We start from the raw sequence: 7,664 nt of genomic DNA on the forward strand, positions 1-7,664 counted from the left end.
TCCCTAATTTTAAGTAATGTTTTCCCGGATTTTACATCAAAATTTTGTCCTGGTGTTCCCAAAAACTGCTTTTTTTCCCTCTATGAATGCCATTATTTGTGAAATAAAGAGGCTGAAATTACTAACTTGATGTATAGCTCATAGTACAAGTTGATCCAGGGACTAGTCCGATTGCCATTTTGGAGTCAGGAAGGAATTTTTTCCCCCTCTGAGGCAAATTGGCCAAATACCGAACCGATCCGAATCCTAAATTGCATAACATTTTTTACTTCCTTATTTTGTGACAAAAAGTCTCGCAATTTTCCTCCCCGCCCTTAGTTTGCATATGCAAATTAGGAATCGGTTCCGAATCCTCCTGAAAAAAAAGCCGAATCCTGGCTGAATCCTGGATTCGGTGCATCCCTATTATACAGAATAAATATAGCATTCTAGCTTGCACTATTGCAGATAATCTATTGGCAATAAAATGCCTCCGTAGCTTTCCTTCTCCTTTAGAACAGTAAATATTGTATCTCCAGAAACGTAACTAGAGGGGGGCGGGCCCTGGCGCAGGACGCACAGCCGGGCCCCCCGCCCCCCTCCGTATGGCCGGAACTGTCCGGGAATAAGCGGCTCGCGAACTGCCGGGGGGCCCTGAGGGGGTGCGGGCCCTGGCCCGCTCGCACCCCCTGCTCCCCCGGTAGTTCCGCCACTGTGTATATCAAAGTAAAACAGACTCCTGTGCTTATGTCCTTTCAGCAGTTGAAGAAAAAGTTACTTTAACACATTTCCTTGATTTTACATTTTCCCAGATTTTACATCATTTTTTCCTGGTCCCCTGAAAAATTTAAAAAAGGGGTCCTACTGTACATGGAATTGGCTCTGTATTTATCCTGCCATGTCTTCTGAGGTACAATACATGGAATTGGCATTGTTGTTATCCTGCCATGTGTTTTGGTATATTATACATGGAACTAGTACTGTATTTATCCTGCCAGGTGTTCTGGGGTATTATGGATTGAACTGGCATTGTAGTTATCCTGCCATGTGTTCTGGTGTATAATACATGGAACTGGCATTGTATTTATTCTGCCATGTCTTCTGGGGTATTATACATGTAATTGGCATTGTAATTATGCTGCCATGTCTTCTGGGGTATAATACATGGAATTGGCATTGTATTTATCCTGCCATGTGTTCTGGTATATTATACATGGAATTGTCACTGTATTTATCCTGCCATTTGTACTAGTATGTATTATAAATTACGTAGAGAATGTATCTTGTCACACTTTCTAAACCAGATACCACCCCAACCCCCATGGTGCTTGCAAACCACAAGTTACATTACTGGCCTTTAGGTCATTGCTGTCCGAGTCAAGTTTCTCACCGTGCTGCCTGGCCTAGTCCACTAGTCACCACAAAATCTGGCCTTGGCTGCAAACACAGGGTTCTGCAAAAACAAAAGGAAGGTTTGCGCAGCCCACATCTTATTCTGTCAACACTAGCCCATCAAGCTAATCCTGGATGTGTTTCTGCACAGTCTCCTATATGCTGCAGACAATGATTTGGCATGGATCTTCATATCTTATGTATATACGTAATATGTCTAATTTCAGTTATGCTCTGATGCAGGCTGCAATGCACCTCAGACATGCGCAGGATGGTAGGGGATCCTAACCACGGAAGCACGCAAACATGTACATTTGTGGAATCTAACCGATCAAATGATACATAAATACATCCCACTATAATTAAAGTTTCGGGTTTCAAGCAGCCTGGTTACAAGATGAAAACAAGAACAAGGCTGTGGGATCTGATGCAGGGAGGTAGTTGAAACGTCTGTACAATGACAATAAGTGGTAGTGGATTCATGGAACAGCTTATTAGCTAAAGAGACCAGGGAAGTCAATGGCTGGATAAGGAAATCCTGAAAAGGATTGATAGTGACCATTAATATACCAGATAAGCTGTATTTTCAAGCATGTAGCTCATAAATATAGGCTGAAATAAATACAAGAAATAGAGCATCACCATTGTGTTCTAGCATTTGGATTTGGATTTCAGTAATAGATGGAGTGACACAGTCTGCTGACCACTGTCTTAATCTGTTATATAAGGACTATAGGGTATAGGCTGGAATAAATATATATTAAAATAAACATCTTCATCTTTTGAAGAGCACCATTGTGATATTGGCATTAGCATAACATACATTACATACAGTATTGTATTTTAGCAATCAAAGTTTAGAAACAGGTGGAATGACAAGCTAATGATTAATTGTAGTGAATTTAAAGGGATACTGTCATGGGAAAAAAACATTTTCTCAAAATGAATCAGTTAATAGTGCTGCTCCAGCAGAATTCTGCACCGAAATCCATTTCTGAAAAGAGCAAACAGATTTTTTTATATTCAATTTTGAAATCTGACATTGGGCTAGACATATTGTCAACTTCCCAGCTGCCCCTGGTCATGTGACTTGTGCTCTGATAAACTTCAATCACTCTTTACTGCTGTACTGAAAGTTAGAGTGATATCAACCCCTCCCTTTTTCCCCCCAGCAGCCAAACAAAAGAACAATGGGAAGGTAACCAGATAACAGCTCCCTAACACAAGATAACAGCTGCCTGGTAGATCTAAGAACAACACTCAATAGTAAAAACCCATGTCCCACTGAGACACATTCAGTTACATTTAGAAGGAAAAACAGCAGCCAGCCAGAAAGCATTTCTCTCCTAAAGTGCAGGCACAAGTCACATGACTGGGGGCAGCTGGGAAATTGACAAAATGTCAGATTTCAAAATTGAAAAAAAAAAATCTGTTTGCTCTTTTGAGAAATGGTTTTCAGTGCAGAAGTCTGCTGGAGTAGCACTATTAACTGATGCATTTTGAAAAAAACATGTTTTCCGATGACAGGATCCCTTTAAGGCGTCAGCTGAAATAAATATATATACAATATATACAATATATTTGTATACAATAATATGCATCTTCTACAGTGCATTATCCCCATTGCGATCTCAACATTAGCCTGATGCCTTGCATTTGTAGTTCTTCAACAGGTGGAGTGACAAGGACCAATGATCATGTATTATTAAATAGAAAATGCATGGTATAATCTGAAATAAAAACAGTATATATAGAGAGATAATTGACTTAATATAGTGCCTTATTTACATAAACATAGTGGATTTACCCTTTCATCTGTAATACATACAATATGTCGAAGTTCTGAATTGCATTTGTTACAATGGTTTCCTGTCTAGCAGAAGTAAAGAATCTGGAATGCCTAAGGTAATACATAAAAATTTCAGTTGACGATAAAGGAAGCCAACAATGCAATTTTCCTTGGCTCATTCCAAGCAACTGCCACATCTTCTGTCATTATTGCCAACTGAAATAATTGGATTGCAGCCATCCCTGGCTGGATTGGGCCCCTGGCTGCCTCTCTCCTACAGGGACAAGCAATAAAAGTGCAACAAACAAACCAAAATGTTTTTCGTCGGATCCCTGCTGCTGACCCTTTTGCTTTCATTAGGAAATCTGCGGAATCCCCCTCCCCTACTCTCCAGCCCTCAGGACCCCCCTCCTGCTCCTTCTAGATGTGAATGAGGTTTTTGTGAGTGAGGCCCTTACACCTTCACTGAGGAAATTGGGAACTGAAGTGGCTGAAACTGGAACTCAGTCCATTAGCTCCGGCCACACCACAAACACAGGCACAACTCGCATTTGGTCAGAGCCTGCCCCCCTGTATCCACACAGATAGGGAGTTTTACCTAAACATTTCACCCATGTTTATAATGAACTAGAAAAACTGGAATGTTGGCCTGGAACATAGTATTTGTACCTGGATAGAGAACTGGCTAAAAGATAGACTACAAAGAGTGGTGGTAAATGGAACATTTTCTAATTGGACCAGTGTTGTTAGTGGAGTACCGCAGGTCTCTGTACTAGGTCCCTTGCTTTTCAACTTGTTTATTAATGACCTGGAGGTGGCCATTGAAAGTACTGTTTCTATTTTTGCACATGATACTAAATTGTGCAGAACTATAGGTTCCATGCAGGATGCTGCCACTTTGCACAGTGATTTGTCTTAGTTGTGAAACTGGGCAGCAAACTGGAAGATGAGGTTCAATGTTGATAAATGCAGGTTATGCACTTTGGCAAAAATAATATAAATGCAAGTTATACACTAAATGGCAGTGTATTTGGAGTTTCCTTAAATGAGAAGGATCTAGGGTTTTTTTGTAGATAACAAGTTGTCTAATTCTGGGCAGTGTCATTATGTGGCTGCTAAATTTATTTATATAGCGCTGTCAAGATACAAATGGTGGATAACAAACAAGGATTACAGAGTACTGGCCTGTAGGTGTCACTGTGCTCAGACTTATCAGTGCATACTTCCTATCAGCTTAAAAGTGAAAGTTAATGTTGTATAATGGCTGCCTGAGAGCCTGCTAATAAAGGACTATTATACTCTTCTCATCCTCGGCTACCCAAAACATAACAAATGGCGACAAGGATGGCTCTTCTACCTCTGCAGCAGCCTGCACCTTTTATTACAAACCCTGGTGAGCCTACCATACCTTTTACTGCTTGGATCCGTATATTTGAAAATTACATTATTGCTGCTGACCAAGGGGAGATTTCTGCTGCTAGAAAGCATGCTTTACTTATTCACTGCCTGGGAGCAGAGGGACAGCGTATATTCTATATATTCTATACATTACCATTAGCTAATGAGACTTAGGAAACTGCTCTTACTGCTATAAAGAACTTTTTCGTGCCAAGAATAAATGTGGTTGCTGAAAGATATAAATTCCGCAAACGTGGACAACGTAAAGGCAAATCCACAGTACAAAGTGTAGCAGCTTTGAGAGAGCTGGTTGTTACCTGTGAGTTTGGAAATCTAACAGATGAAATGCTAAGAGACCAAATAGTGGAAAAAACAAACTCACCTTGCATTAGAGAGAGACTGCTCCTAGAGGAGGATTTAACCCTTGCAAAGGCTATTACAGTTGCTAGCCAAATTGAAACAGCAGGGGCAGAGGCTAAAACTCTCAGTCAGGGAACTGCTGGGAATATACAGATTGTGAATTCAGCACTGGCCTAATAATGCACAGTCACAGGCAAAATACAGTGCTAAGGAAAGGGATTCACTGCAAAACCATACAGCAAATACAAATAGAAAATACTGCTTTCACTGAGGTTTAACACAACACACTGCAAATCATGTTACATGTCCTGCAAAAGCAGTACGGTGCCGCAAATGCACAAAGGTTGGACATTTTGCTAAGATCTGCTGTAGTTCTGCTAAAGATGTTCATGAAGTCACTACTACAAATGTTACAGTATTAAGTGTGGATAAAGCTGGTACATTTATTCAGACAAGTTTATCTGCACTGTCAGTGTCAGTACTGCTTCTGCTGACAAGGGACACTACATAAACCTGATGCTTGATACAGGTTCAGCTGTTTCTATACTACCAAAGGATATTTTCTTGAAATACTTTGCAAAAGATCTGCTTGTTGCACCTGCCCTGAAACTGGTTGGTTACTTAAAGGATCCAATCCCTGTGCTTGGTTGCTTGCCAGTGACTGTACAATTTGAATCAAATACTGCAAAATGTGACTTTTACATTGTGAATAAGGCTACTGCTATACTTGGAAGGGATCTCTTTGCTGCATTGAACCTACAATTAGTTGATGGTCTCATTACTACAGCACCAGTGCCTGCCACACAGCCAGTGTCTAAAATTTCACTACAAAGCAACACTTTACTGGGCTGTGCAAAGAACTTTGTACACAAAGTTAAGTTGAGACCAGATGTCCTGATTCAGCATGGGAAAAACTTGCTATTGATATTGTCGATCCTTTTACAGATGCTCCTATAGATTGTAGATTTGCTATAACCTTGATAGACTATTACAGTAAATGGCCTAAAATTGCATTTGTTTCTCATATAACATCAGCTACAGTAATAACATTTCTTGCTATAGTCTTCAGCAGAGAAGGTAATCCAAAGGAGTTAATATCCGACAACGGACCTCATATGTCTCATATGAGTTTGAATCCTTTCTGAGAGAGAGGAATATTTTGATTAGGAAATCTTCAGTGTATTACCCACAAGCAAATGGAGAAATTGAGCAATTCAAAAGTGGTCTGCATGAGAGCCTGCTAATAAAGCACTGTTATACTCTACTCATCCTCGGCTACCCAAAACATAACAGTATGCAGTGCAGTTTTGGACTCCAGTCCTTAAGAGGGATATAAAGGATCTGGAGAGAGTGCAGAGACTAAGTGCAACTAAACTGGTTAGAGGAATGGAAGACTTAAATTATGAGGGTAGACTGTCAAGGTTGGTGTTGTTTTCTCTGGAAGAAAGGTGCTTGCGAGTAGATATGATTACACTTTACAAGTACATTATAGACAAATAGCAGGGAACCTTTATACCCATAAAGATGATCACCGTACCAGAGGCCTCCCCTTCAGACTAGAAGCAAAGAACTTTCATTTGAAGCAACGTAGGTGGTTCCTTACAGTGAGGACAGTGAGGTTGTGGAATGCACTGCCGGGTGATGTTGTGATGCTGATTCAGTTAATGACTATAAGAATGGCTTGGATGATTTCTTGGACAGACATAATATCAAAGGCTATTGTGATACTAAACTCTTTAGTTAGTATAGGTATGGGTATATGTAATTTATGTGAAAGTAGGGAGGGGTGTGTGTATGGATGCTGGGTTTTCATTTGGAGGGGTTGAACTTGATGGACTTTGTTTTTTTTTCAACCCGATTTAACTATGTAACTAAGCAACTATGTAACTGAATTCTTTTGTTTTTTTCATTAAGCTGTCTTTCTACCTTGTCTCTTCCTAGGCATTTAGTTCTCTAATGGAGATTACAACCTAATGTCCCTACCTCGGCAATGAGACAGTATCCCCAAAAGTGTATGAATAATAAACATTTCTGTCTCTGAAACACAGTGCAATTAAATCCAGAGACTCGCCCTTTTTATAACAGATAACTTTGAAATGCATCGATTTTCCCACTGAGCTAGAGAAACATTTCCAACTACAGCTGCTCATTCAAGTTCAGTGACCCCTTGGTGATTGTAATGAGAATTCATTAGTTCTGTCCATCAGACCTAAGAGCACTTGTACAAGGGATTGGCCATGCCAATCAATATTATGTGCAACAGTGACGTCTCTGTTCCCAAACTAACCAAACCTGTCCAACTATAATCTATCCCCATTTTTATCCAATCCCAACTTTGCCTGACATCTCTACATGGTTATTAAACCTGCTCCTGACCTAATGTTGGAGTATAGGCAATATTGCAAAAAAGTCACCAGAAGGGTTTGGACGGTATAGGAGTAATGTCATTAGGATGGGGGAGGGGTGACAGCACAAATGGAGAAGGCCCTTTAAAGAGTTAGCTCCACCACCTGCCCAAAACCCACTACAGTAGTTGGTCCAAACATGCCTGCCACACCGGTTACAGGCTGGCCCATAAACTACTAATGTGCAATTTAAGGTGAAGGTGGAGGCAGGGGATTTGATGTCATGAACATAGTGGCCATACACATATAAAGCCAAATTCATAGTACAGAATTACCAAGCAGAACCTCCATATTTATTTTACAGCATGGCTGGACTGGATAAATACTTTGGCGTTGGCCAA

Source organism: Xenopus laevis, chromosome 8L (genome assembly GCF_017654675.1).
Source record: "Xenopus laevis strain J_2021 chromosome 8L, Xenopus_laevis_v10.1, whole genome shotgun sequence".
In the NCBI taxonomy this organism is placed as follows: Eukaryota; Metazoa; Chordata; class Amphibia; order Anura; family Pipidae; genus Xenopus; species Xenopus laevis.